Source organism: Equus przewalskii, chromosome 15, assembly GCF_037783145.1.
Source record: "Equus przewalskii isolate Varuska chromosome 15, EquPr2, whole genome shotgun sequence".
NCBI lineage: Eukaryota > Metazoa > Chordata > Mammalia > Perissodactyla > Equidae > Equus > Equus przewalskii.
This window is the reverse complement of record NC_091845.1, coordinates 11,716,087-11,728,888: the sequence shown is the minus strand read 5'-3', so window position 1 is coordinate 11,728,888 and position 12,802 is coordinate 11,716,087. Positions and strand designations below refer to the sequence as shown.

Here is a 12,802-nt window from a genome sequence, read left to right as displayed (position 1 = left end):
TACGCTGCATAGACAAATAAACTGAAAACAGAGAAATGAAAGAAGCTGCTTAAGTGTACACAGACAATGAAGGTCAGGGTCAGGATTTCAAAGCAAGCAGTCTTGACTCTAGGGGCCACACGCTAACCATCATACTACACCTCATCCTTGTATTTTGTAGTACTATTTAATTAGCAGATACTGAGGAGCTATCCATGTCCCAGGTAGATATTGATGCAATTAGACATGGGCTTTAGGAAGATCTGCCTGGAAGTAGTGTATAAATAGTCAGATAGTGATAGTGGTGGAAGGAAATCACCAGGCATTTTGTGTGTGATTTTGCCAGGTTGTAGTATAGATTGCTTTTATGAATTATCTGATGAATAACTAAAAACCTCCAAATTCCATCTCTCCTAGGGGTGCAGTTGCATGCATAAATATGAGAGCAAGAAATGGTACCACTTACTTAGAAAAGCATCTGTGTCGTATCTATATGTAGTATGAAGTGAATTCTTGAATCTCTCAACTTCCAATCACATGAGCAAGATTTGTGGCTGCAGAGGTGACGTATAAGCATGCTTCATTCAGGCAGATGAGTGATCCATGGGGAAAAAGAAAAGGTGGTTCAGCCAATCTTTGAATGGCAATGTGTCTGAACTTGTGAATTTAAATAAGGTGGGACAATCACCTATCCCAATGGAAGAAAACATTGCTCAGATTTTCTGCTTGGAATCACATGCACAAGAACTCCTTTTCTTTGGCTACCCTCTAGAATTCTTCCTTGACACCAGGTGAATGAGCTCAGGCAGGTGTCCTCCCTGGCAATTTTGGAGACCCTGAATTGATCTCACTGAAGCCATGGCTTCAACATGTCTCTATTCCTGCCCCTGCCATAGGCAGGCCATGGGTAAAGTGACATTTCTAACTGGATGAAAAAAATTACCACTTTTATTAGAATGTCACAAAATCTACTGCAATGGCAAGGTTACAAGGTGCTACTTGACTTGTTCTTGCCCCAGGACACTTAAATAGGTTGGATGGATCAAGATTTCAGTTCTTGTTGGTGACTTTCCCTCTTCCTCCTGTCAAGACAGATGTCAGGAACCTGGACATCGAAAGGTGCTTCCCAATCATTTCCATGGAAATCATCCACGATCCCCCATTCCTGTATGTTTCCAGTGATGTGAAGAGCAGAAGTTAGCAGGAATTAAGACTTGGGGGTGGTGATTTTATGGGGCTGAGCACAATGATTTTAGGGGTTATAAGCTTTAGGCACAAACTTGTGAAAAGTGAATGCCAGTTGACATGCCAAGCTTTCTAACTCTAGTCATGTCTCAATGCCCTAGGAAAGGAGTCATACTCTGGAAAAGATGACATACTCTGTCTTCTCCCTTAGAGAGAATTGACCCCTCCTTCTTTTTCGCTCTCACTTTGTACTGAAGGAATTTATAGCACAGATTTTGTAAGGGTGTAGTGAATTTGCAAGTCTCTCTCTGAACCAGACTAAGAGTCCCATGAGGGTAGGGATTGTGGTTTGTTCACTGTTGTGCTCACATGGTTCTAGCAACTAGTAACAAGCCTGCCATCTGTGCACTCAGTGAAAATGAAAACAGACATTAATTCAGCACATGCTTTTTGAGAATTCCCTTACCTGTTCTTATGGCCTCACCGTCTGCATTCCACTACATTAATCCTAAGCAGAAAATGCCACTTTAAAGTGCTTTAATTGGTCTTTAATTGGCATTTTTGAAAACTCTAAATGCAGGTAAGTAGCAACTATATGCTCATTACACAAAACCTACATCATACAATTTTTACAGTTAAATTAGATAGGCCTCTTTGCCTTCCTCAGCAGCCCATCCCCCAATTCCACTCCCTGCTTCACTGGCAGCCTGTGTGACTAGTGTGGGGGAAGTTATCTTTCCATTGGGGCCTTATTTTGCACATCTCAAATTACCACCACAGTCCAGGAAGTCCCAGATCTGCCTACTCTCCATGCAAACATAGAGCACGAAGCAACGAGGTCTGCCAACTGTTGGCTACTGGTCAGCAACAAGATAAGTACAGAAATAAATCAGAAAATTTCAGAGCAATTTAGCAGTCATTTTTGTCTCTTGAATTTAATTTAAAAAAAGACTATTTTGTACATCTTTTTAGATTTCACTTTTTACTGGTAATTTATGTTTATTGTATTCTTTAAAGCCTCAGTCCATAATAGATTAGGGAAAAAGTAAAAAAGAAACAAACTGATCTTTTATCATTGCTAGTTTGAGAAATATTGTTCCAGATCATTTCGGCAGAAATAACTGCCTTAAAAGTAAATCACAGTAGACATTGTTTTTTGCATTTTCACCTCTTTTGGGGGGAAACAGTAGTTTTATGTGATTTATACGTTCAGAAGTCAGAGATTTGGAAGTTAGGATTTTCTCAGAAGTAGTTTCTGTAGCTCATGTACCAAGCACCATAAAATAAAATAAGACTCTGATGCTCGGGACCAAGTTATGACCGCTCTGAGCATAATAACTTTGAGCACCTTAGCCAGCAGGTTTTACATTAGTACCCGTAACATTGCATTAATGTGATTTGGAGATTATTGATTTCAGTGAATATCTTCACCTATATGTTTGTTCTTGGCAGCTTTGCTATAGACTCTAAAGAAGTCCCAGGCTGTTTCTAGACTGACTACCTTATCTTGTGCTCAAATCTAGGTGTCACTGCAGCAGGAAAATGCTTAGTGTTTCACCACTAAAGAGGAGCAGGAATTTTCCTGGCTACGGCTTAATGGTACACCAAGAAAGAGAGCTGTGTGGATCAGACACAGGCAATATCTTACACAGAGGTAAGAGAAAAACTGAAGGTCTCCTGCATAAATGGCTCTCCCTTGCCCTTTCCCATCAAGAGCATCTACACAGAGGAAGGCATAAACAAGTCATTGCACTGAGCTGGACATCTAGCTCCCTGCGAAAACAATGAAGGCCCTCTCAGTAGTAGCAGCAGCAAAAGAAGCTACTATTTAATGAACACTTACTCTGTGTCATACAGCATGTTAAATCCTTTACATATATTCTTTCATTTAAGTTCTGTAACATCCCATGACATAGATATTTTCCCATTTTACAAAAGAGCAAAAAGATATGGAGGTCAGTGGCAGAGCTGAAAGGAGCTAAAAGGAGGTCTGTTGGGCTCTAAAGACTTCTGCTAAACGTTATTACAACCCTAGTACTCTACTGCTTTTTGTACATATTTTTTTGTACTACCCCATGTTTAAGAAGGAGGTTCTATCGGGAATAACTTTAGAGTGACATGTCATAGGATAGGAGCATTTGAGAATCTTACAGACCTTGCAGTTTAACTCAGGGGTTGGAAATCTTTTCCTCTAAAGGGCCAGTTAATAAATACTTTAGGCTTTGCAAGCCATGTGGTCTCTATTGCAACTACTCGACTCTGTTCTTATGGCTTGAAAATATTATAGCTTGAAAATAGCAATAGACAATATGTAAAAGAATGGATGTAGTTGCATTCCAATGAAACTTCGTTTGCAAAAACAGGTGGCAGTCCAGATTTGGCCTGATGGCCATAGTTTGCCAACACTGGTTTAAATATCTAGTTTCACAAAAGATGTTGCTAGAACCAAGGCATGGGCTTATCCCAGGCTATAAAGGCAGTAATGACAAATAGTGATGCCTTTCAGACTTCAAATTCCTTTCTTTTTTCACTTGGCTCCTCCCACTGATTATTCTTAAGCATTTTTCTTAATGTAATAGATATTATTTTCTGACAGCTGTGTATGTAAAGGATATACCCCGTTGGTACATAAGGTTGCAATGTATTCTTTTATCTCCTACTCAAAAAAAGCTTATTTGAGTACAAGAGAGTGAGGATGAAGTACTACAGAAATAACATTGAATTTATTCTGATTTATTAAATGAAGGTAAAGCATTCACAAACTTCAGAAATTTGTCACACAAAAAAATCACTTGAAATACATTTCCCAACTGACTGTGACTTATGGACACTCCAGAGAATCGTGATATGAAGAGCTGCTATGGCCTTCTTTAGTGTCAGGTGTAAACACACTGATTCTCAAACCTACTTTTTCCACCATCAGGTCAATCAATGTTTTCACATTTGTCACAGAAAGTGGTTTTTATGGATTTTACAGATTCTCCTTTATGAAACCTACAAACAATTATATCAATTATTTTATAAATTATATTTTAGAAATTACAGCAATTTCTTCTAATGGAAGAAAAAATACGCATTTTCATTATTTGGTATATCCCCTCACGGAATGTCCATTGTGCGTTTTCAAAGAACCTATGTTTCCCCTGGGCAGGCATTAACAAAAGGTGCCAATATCCTTTTTTCTTTAATTTCAAAATAGAAATTGATAAACAGTGAAGACCTTTTAACTATGCCCTTTGCAAGGCTGAATCTGTAAAAGGAAACAGGATTTTTTTGTTGGTTTGTTCTTTCTTTGTTTGAGAGTGAATAAGATAGGGCCAGCCCCATGGCCTGGTGGTTAAATTCGGTTCACTATGCTTTAGCAGTCCAGCTTTTGCAGCCTGGGTTCGGTTCCTGAGTGTGGACCTACACCACTCATTGGTGGCCATACTGTGGCAGCAACCTACATACAAAAAAAGAGTAAGATTGGCACAGGTGTTAGTTCAGGGCAAATCTTCCTCTGCAAAAAAAAAAAAAAGAGAGAGAGAGAGAGAAAGCGAGTTATATTAGAGGAAATTTCATTACAGCATAAATGCTCTTTAAATCCTATGGGATTCAGTGAAAATATTCCTTAAATATTTGCATGATTTTATCCAGAGAAAAATGACCTCAAATTCAGAGAAACCAACCACAATTTATACTCCACATTTTATATTTTACATTCTAGTAAAGTTCTAATGGTGATGCCATCAATGACTGTGCTTTTCAAAAAGGTTTTCCATAAAGTTTAACACACAGTTTTTATGCTCAAGGGGACAAAGTAGGCACAGTGCATGTCATCCTAATGCTGGTGTTGGTGAAGTAGTTCCAAATAACCTTTCAACACTTGGACCAGATTTAGCTCTTTATTAAGGAGCCATATCTTCATCAGCTGGCTGAGCCTTAGTTATCTGCAAGGCTTCTATAGGGGCAGATAATTCCAAACAGAGGGTTCTCTTTCTTCCAACTTTCCAGGAAATGAGAACTGAGACTGTGTCTACCATGAACTTGGGAGTAACATTCTGAACCCTACAGGAGAAAATGGGGTCAGGAAAAATTTGCATAAACCACTTAGCATTTGCAAAAATGTAGTTAAATTGTACTTTCAGCTTCTTGAAGATTCGTATTATGTGACTAATTTATGATCCCTCTGTTTTCCTCTTTGGTCCTAAATAAGAATGTTGGGACTTATAGGTCACAAGAACTCTAAGTTCTCTTTTTTATTTATGTTTTGTTTCCTCCCCAGGGAGCTTGCAGACTCATTTGGAGTTAAGCACTCAAGTGGTTTTTACTTCTGTGTTTGCCTGGTTTCTGGACATCAAAATATTTTGCCAACAATTTTTAGTGCCTCTGAGTGACTCCGCGGTGTACTTTTTGTATCAAAGTAATGATTGAGAAAGTGCTAAATGTTCAAAGAAGGTACCTGGGGCATTAGAGGCCATAAATGCTGGCTGAATCATATTCTGGGCACTTATTTGGCTTATGCTGAAAAAACTAATTTGAGAGATAATGGCTCATCTGTTTAAATGAAACGGCTTTTCAAGCTTAGCTAACCCTGATGGGAGGAATACAAGGTGGTTATATAGACCATAGAGTGTAGTCTCTAGAGTCAGATGACCTGGGTTGGAATCCCATCTCTACTTCTTCCCAGTGTGGGCCTTAGTAAGTCACTTTTTCTCTCTAAGACTCCATTTCCTTTTAGGTAAGTAGGGAATGCCAGGAATACGTGCGCATCAGCTAGGGCTGTTGTGAAGATAAAGAGATGGACCATGTGATGCCCTTAAAATTCAATAAATACTTGCTCTAATTCTGGAGTTAAGGAATCCTCAAACTCATTTTTTTCATCAAGAGACTACATGTAACTTAGAAATATATCCACTCGAAATTAAGCTGCTTCTCTTCTATTTCCGGAGCATAAAGTTACATAAATTTTGAATCAGATCATACTCTCAGATATTCAGAATTAAAATAACCTTATTATTTTGATTGGTGTCTGATTCTTGCTCCTCTAAAGGCATTTTCTTTTGGTTTGCCTTGCATGTCTTTCTTTATCTGGTTCTTCTAAACATGCTAAGGGATCCTGGCATCCTTGTGTCCTTTGCCATCCTAATCTAGCCCTTCTCTGAAGTTTTTGAAAGTTAATGCTGTTGAGTAGTAGGTTTAGGGAATTGCTAGTCAAGAGAATAGATTCCTTTGTGGATTTGAGATTAAACAAAAGCAAGCAAATAAACTAAAAAAGACATACTGACATGCTCCTAGTAAATGTGCCTTAATCACATGACATTGACTTAATTGCAAGGGAAACTGAGAAGTATTCCTTTGTGCCCAGAAAAAGGAAAATGAAATGGGATTTAATGAACACTTAGCATTGTCTGCTCCACTTATCATTTAAAAAAACTATGCTGCGTCCTCAGTTGTCACTCTGGTCGCAATCTTATGTTTTACGCTTACAGCAAATGATCAATTAAAAGATTAGGTTTTTAACAATTTATATCTTTTTAGGTATTGTGTAGACATTAGTTGGTATCTTTTAAAATTTCTATATGGTCATTTTTTTTTCAATCCTTGAACATACATTATGTATTCGTGGTAGGCTGAGTGCTCTGATGTTCATTTCAGGAAGCACAAATTGTTAATTGTTATAAAATTTGAGATAAAAAACTATTGACTTCAATGCATAATTTTGACAAGATGACATTATGACTTTAAGTTAATGGCACCAAAAATACTGATAAAATCATATTAAGACAAAAATGTAGGTTTGACTTCAGTCCTCAGTCCCGTTATTTCTCCTTTTATCTCTTCACAAGCACCTAATAATTCTTACTTCATTATGCTGAAAAATCTATTAATTTCCCATTGCCTCTATATTCCTCAGTTTGTTGATAGAGATTTTCTTTCTCCTGACCCAGCCCTGATTGTTTCTAAACTTCTCTCCCATTATTCCCCTGTAGTAATGCCACTGTTTGAATGAGTCTACCTACTCTACTAGGAATGTCCTCTCCAAAAATGCCTATCTGATAATGTCCTGCTCAAGATTCAGCTCTGTATGTGGTCTTCCTCCTGAATTCTCAAGTGCCTGTTGCTTCCTTACTTTTGAGTTTCTAGAATTCTAATCTGTCCTTGAAGATAAAGTCATTGTCTTATTCATAATTTTATTCCCAGAATTGCACACAGGACTTCACATAGAATGTGTTCAATAGCTGTTAGTTGGACAAATTAGTGCATTTACCTATTTAGCCCTTATTTTTGTTTCACTTATTTGGGCACTGTATCATTCAGGATGGGGTAAATTATTCTGCAATACCAAACAGTCACAGTGGTTTATACAACCAAAGGACACTGCATGTTCTTTGTGGCTCACCTGTGGCTCTGCTTCACGTTGCGTTCACGTTAGGAGTTAGGTGGATGAGGCAGCCTCCATCGGGAAGATTTTGATTGTAGCGTCAAAATGAAATGTAGTTTCAAAATGAAACATCTTGAGTTCTGCAGAGTAGGAATGTAAAATCTACCCTCAGGGAGGAACATGCTAAAGAGGGAATTTTTGGCACATAGTAATACAATCTACCACTGGGAGATAACCATATATTCTCTAGCACATTTATGTAATCTCTTTGGTTGTGTTTATACTACACATCCAACTATAGCGTAAAATCATCTACAAGAGTAAGAAACTTCCTTTCAAAAGTGAGCAGCAAGCTGTCTATAATGAACAAATAACATGAACTTAAAGAATTACAAGTTAGGGTAGATGACATCATTTCTGATAGCCTGGACTGTAGTTTTTACATCATCCCTCTGATGAAATCTAGATACAGACACAGGAGCATTCTTGCTTTTGGCATAAAGAAGCTTGTTTCTGATTTCCATATTTTCCCACATCTGAAGAATATGGTGTAAATGAACTGCTGTCATTGGTGATGACTTTCCAGTCTGGTGCATTTCTCCGCAGTTGACTCCCTCCTTCGATCCTGCTGTAGCTCAGACCATTTCAGATATCAGAACATGTGAGCAAAAATTTCCATAGTGTGAGACCATAAAGCAATTAAGTCCCATCACCATTCATTTTTCCCTCTTCGATCTGTGTTAGCATCATTAGCTTTAATTTAACAACACCATCTCTTATTATTGAACGTATTTAGAATTCACTTTGCTGGTTTAATTTCTATTTTGCCTTTTGTAAAACCTCCAAAATGTTCTGTTTGAATCTACTGACTTTCTCGTGTCCACTTGGCTTCCTTTTCTTATTCTTTCTCTCCTTTCTCTTCTTTTTTTCTCTCTCCATCTGCCTTCCTGTTTCTACCTTTCTTTCTGTCTCTTCTGTCTTCTCTCTTTCTTGCGTGTCCTCCTTCCCTTTTTCCCTTCCTCACTCTGTCTCCCTTCCCCTCTATGTTCTTTTCTCCCTTTCTCTCTCTCTCTCTATTTTTCTCCTTTATTTTTCAATGGCACACAGATAGGGATTGGGCTTGATAGAGTCATTTATTGAATGTCTACACAATACTAGGCACTTTGCTAAGGGTGTTAAGGCCTTTGTAACATTCATATCAGACTAAATATGACATGTTTATGCACACAAAATGTTGATTCTGCCTGTAGTTCAAAAAATTGTTAACTAGTGGCTGAAAAGCATTTGGGGCCTTATCTGAAGAATTCAGACATCCTAATTTTTCTGACTCATCCCCAGCAAGGATAAAAAAGGAATGGCTCTACCTCTCCATGTGGACTCATTCTGAATGCGCCTGAAATAACTTATCTTTAATAGGGCCAAGCAGCTCACACATTTGCTTTCATTACTGGCATTACAGCTCTAGCACCACCTTGGGCACTTTAAATAGTTAAAAGTACCGGACTCTGTATAGTTCCACTCAAGGCTTTTTTAAGGCAAAGTAATAGCAGCTGTCCTCCAATAGGTTTCAAGCTGATTATTAGTACTCCAGTCCTCCTTTCCCCTCAAACTTGTAAAAATGCTAGCATCAGGATTTATGTACCTTTGCTCCCCTTAGCCAGATGCATGCCCTTATTCTCTCTTTTCTGTCACCTCAATACAGTTCATATCCTAGGGCGAATTCATGCTCTCATCCACTCATTCCACAGATATTTATGGAGCATCATCTACCTGACAGGTACCCTGTTAGGTGCTAAGCCTTGCAGTTAAAGGCTCAGTTCCTACTCTCAAGCAATGGAGTCTGGATTCAGGCAGGCTAAGAAATAATCCTGTCGAGTACAGAGAGATAGATGCTATGATCTATCAGAGGACCGGTGGTCCTCTGAACGTATAGAAGAGGGTCACCGACTCAGCCTTGGGGAAACAGTCATCTGACAGAGGGAGACCCTCCCTTGGTCTATGTTGTTTGCTACTGTCATCATTTCTCTGGCTTGAGGCAGTGTTCTTAAAGTGTGGTGGTGAATCTTTTAGATTCCATATGGGAGAAAGGCTCAATTAGTTGCTAGTGTCTGTGTTTCCAGAGAGGATGATTTTTAAGCAAACATTTCTTTGAAATCCAACATACATACAAGAAAAGCATGATCATAATTGTACATTGATGCATCATATACAATAAGCATGCTGGTGTCCAGGACCTGGATTAAGAAACAGCACCTTGCCAGCTCCCAGGCGTTCCCTTTGTGTCCCCGCCTAGGCGTTACTGCCTCTAGGATGAACACTATCCTGACTTCTACCTCCACAGACTAGTTTTGCCTGGTTGAACTTTACGTAAGTGCACTGTCATCATACAGCTGGTCCTCTTCTGTGTCTGTCTTTTCTGAGCTCACTTCATGTTTGTAAGATTCACCCATGGTGCAGGGTGCATTTATAATTTATACATTCTTTTTGATTTGTAGGTTTTTATCTTATATTCCATTGCATTACTATACAACTATTTGCCTATTCTGTGTTGAAGAATATTTGGGTTCATGGGCTTTCAATACTATTTCAACCTCCCTTTCAGCTCAGAACTTTGGCAAGCAACAGTAACCACCTGGATTTGAATGGCATTGTTTTCATTTTCTCATCTTTACTTTTTTGGTTATTTTCTATTTATGGCAAGTTATACTGGTTTTTAAAAATTATTTTAAATGGTGATTTAAGGTTTTCTTTTAAAATAATTTTGATTGAAATAAATTGGTTTTAAAAATCTTTTAATAATAACAGAGGTATAATATTATGAAAACTCTCATGGAGGTGGAATTCAAATAGCTGAGTTTAGGATAAATGGGTTTAGAGCCTTGGAGTTTTTTGTTAGAAGGTAATAATTTACATGTCTGAGGTTTTAGCAATCAACATCCTCAACCAGTTGGTTTAATAATTTATCAGAGTGTGTAGGATTAATACAGGCTTGCTTTGTCAAGGTCCAGGGAATATCTGGAATCAGCATGCCAACAGTTTGAATAGCCCCAGGTAAGATGCACAGCAAGAGATCTTGGCACTGGGAAGAAAGAGCAATGCAAGGACAATGACCACTCGGGAATGGAGTTGACTGACGAATGGGTGGGAGAAGCAATGCTAACTCTTTACATGCTTCTTTCTGGATCTTGAGACCCTGATCTACAGATTGTATTGGGAAGGTCAAATAACTGACTTGACTCTCACTTCCTCCTTCTTCCCTCATGACTTACTAATAGTACTTGCAACTTATAATGCACTCCTTATGAGCAAAGCACTTTGTGTGGTTTATACCTTTTAATTCTTACAACAAGCCTGCAAGGGAAGTATATGTTACTGTGGTAGGCAAAATATGGACCCCAAAGATGTCCACATCCATATCTCTGGAACCTGTAAATCTGTTACTTTACATTGCAGAGGGGAATTAAGGCTACAGATGTAATTAAGTTTGTCAAATACCTGAGCTTCAGATAGGGAGATTTTGCTGAATTATCTGTGTAGGCCCGGTGTAATCACAAAGGTCCTTAAAAGTAGAAGAGAACGGTAAAAGAGAGGGTCAGAGTGAAGTGATGTGAGAAGGACTTGACCTGTTCTTGATCCTTGAAGATGGAGGAAGGGGACCAGGAGCTGGAAAAAGAAATGGGTCCTACTCAGAGAGAACAGAAAGGAATGCAGTCCTGCAGACACCTTCCTTCATTTTGGGGCAGTGAGAATCATGCCAAAGTTACATGAGACCCATGTAAGATAATACATTTGTGTTGTTTAAGCTGCTAAATTTGTGGTAATTTTTTATGGAAGGCAAAATAAATTAGTACAGTTATGCAAAAGGAACTGGTGCAGAGGTGACATAAGGAACAAATCTCAAACTGATAACTTAATAAGGCTGCTTTGGAAGCCAGATCTATCTGACTCCAAAACCAATACTCTCGATTGTTAACTCCAATGATCCAAGAATAGAAGGCAAGTTGGGTCATTACATGGTGTAATTTTTATGTTGTTTTGGTTTTTGCTTAGGAAGATCAGCCCTGAGCTAACATCTGTGCCAGTCTTCCTCTATTTTATATGTGGGTCACTATCACAGCATGGCTGACAAGTGGTGTAGGTCCGTACCTGGGATCCAAACCCACAAACCCGGGCTCCCAAAGTGGAGTGCATGGAACTTTCAACCACTAGGCCATGGGGCCAGCCCCTGGTTTAGATATTTTAACTCACCAGTGAATGGGAGAAGGAAAATCAGGCTCCAAAATTCTGAGAACTGGAAAGGGAAGGTCATTACATATACAAAAGGATTTATGGACTTATGGGTCTTTCTAATACACTTTGTTGTAAGGTGGTTTCCATAAGAATGTTCATGATGCACATAACAGAAAAGCCAACTCAAACTGGTTTAATAATAAAGGGAAGTTGTGGGCAAACATGATTAAAAAAAAGTCTGCTTCTGTTTCTAATTTCAATTTAGACTTGATCCGGCATTGCAGTAAGGTCAGGGATCCTTCCTTTTTCCTTCCTTCCTTCCCTCCCTCCTTCCCTCCCTCCTTCCCTCCTTGCTTCTTCCTCCTTCCGTGCTTCCTTCCTTTTCTTTCTTTCTTTCTTTCTGTCTTTCTTTCTTTCTTTCTCTCTTTCTTTCTCTCTTTCTTTCTCTCCTTCTTTCTCTCCTTCTTTCTCTCCTTCTTTCTCTCCTTCTTTCTCTCTTTCTTTCTCTCTCTCTTTCTTTCTTTCTTCCTTCCTTCCTTCCTTCCTTTCTTTCTTTCCTTTTCTTTCTTCTCTGCCTTTCCTTGTCTGGATTACATTTAAATACTAGGTCCCTAGATGGTTGTCTGCATCTTCTGGGGCCATATATTCCCTTTACACAAAAAGCAGGAAAGAGAGAATGCCTTTGTACGGGCACTCTCAGAAAAAAAGAAAAAGAACAGAAACAAAAAGAACAAAAGACAAAATTTAAAAAGAAAAAGAAATTCTCAGTGATTGAAATAGTTTAGATCACATGCCCACTGCTGTCCAGGGGAACAAGAAGCACATCTTGCCTAGGTTAGACTCGATTCTGGGAAAAAAATGAACTTCTCTGAAACTACATTGATTCCCTCACAGAAATCAGGAGCCATCAGAAGGAGGACTCATTCTCTTACGATGGAGAGACAGCCAAATAAACACCCAAAGGGAAGAAAGTTGTGCGAAAGAAGCAAAAGTGATACTCAGACTAGAAGGTCAATTCCTTTTCATCTGGGAAGATAAAAACTG

At 38.7% G+C, this 12,802-nt stretch overlaps 1 long non-coding RNA gene across 2 annotated transcripts in view; it reads right to left on the bottom strand.

The window, feature by feature from the left end:
- The window catches only part of LOC139076033 (uncharacterized), an 85,609-nt gene that overhangs the window by 23,214 nt on the left and 49,593 nt on the right, over nucleotides 1-12,802 (bottom strand). For both annotated transcript variants that reach the window (XR_011527260.1, XR_011527259.1), the window contains exons 3-4: nucleotides 7,547-7,668; nucleotides 446-557 (exon numbers count right to left, since the gene is read on the bottom strand). This is a non-coding gene — a long non-coding RNA (uncharacterized lncRNA). The remainder of the gene's footprint in view (nucleotides 1-445; nucleotides 558-7,546; nucleotides 7,669-12,802) is intronic.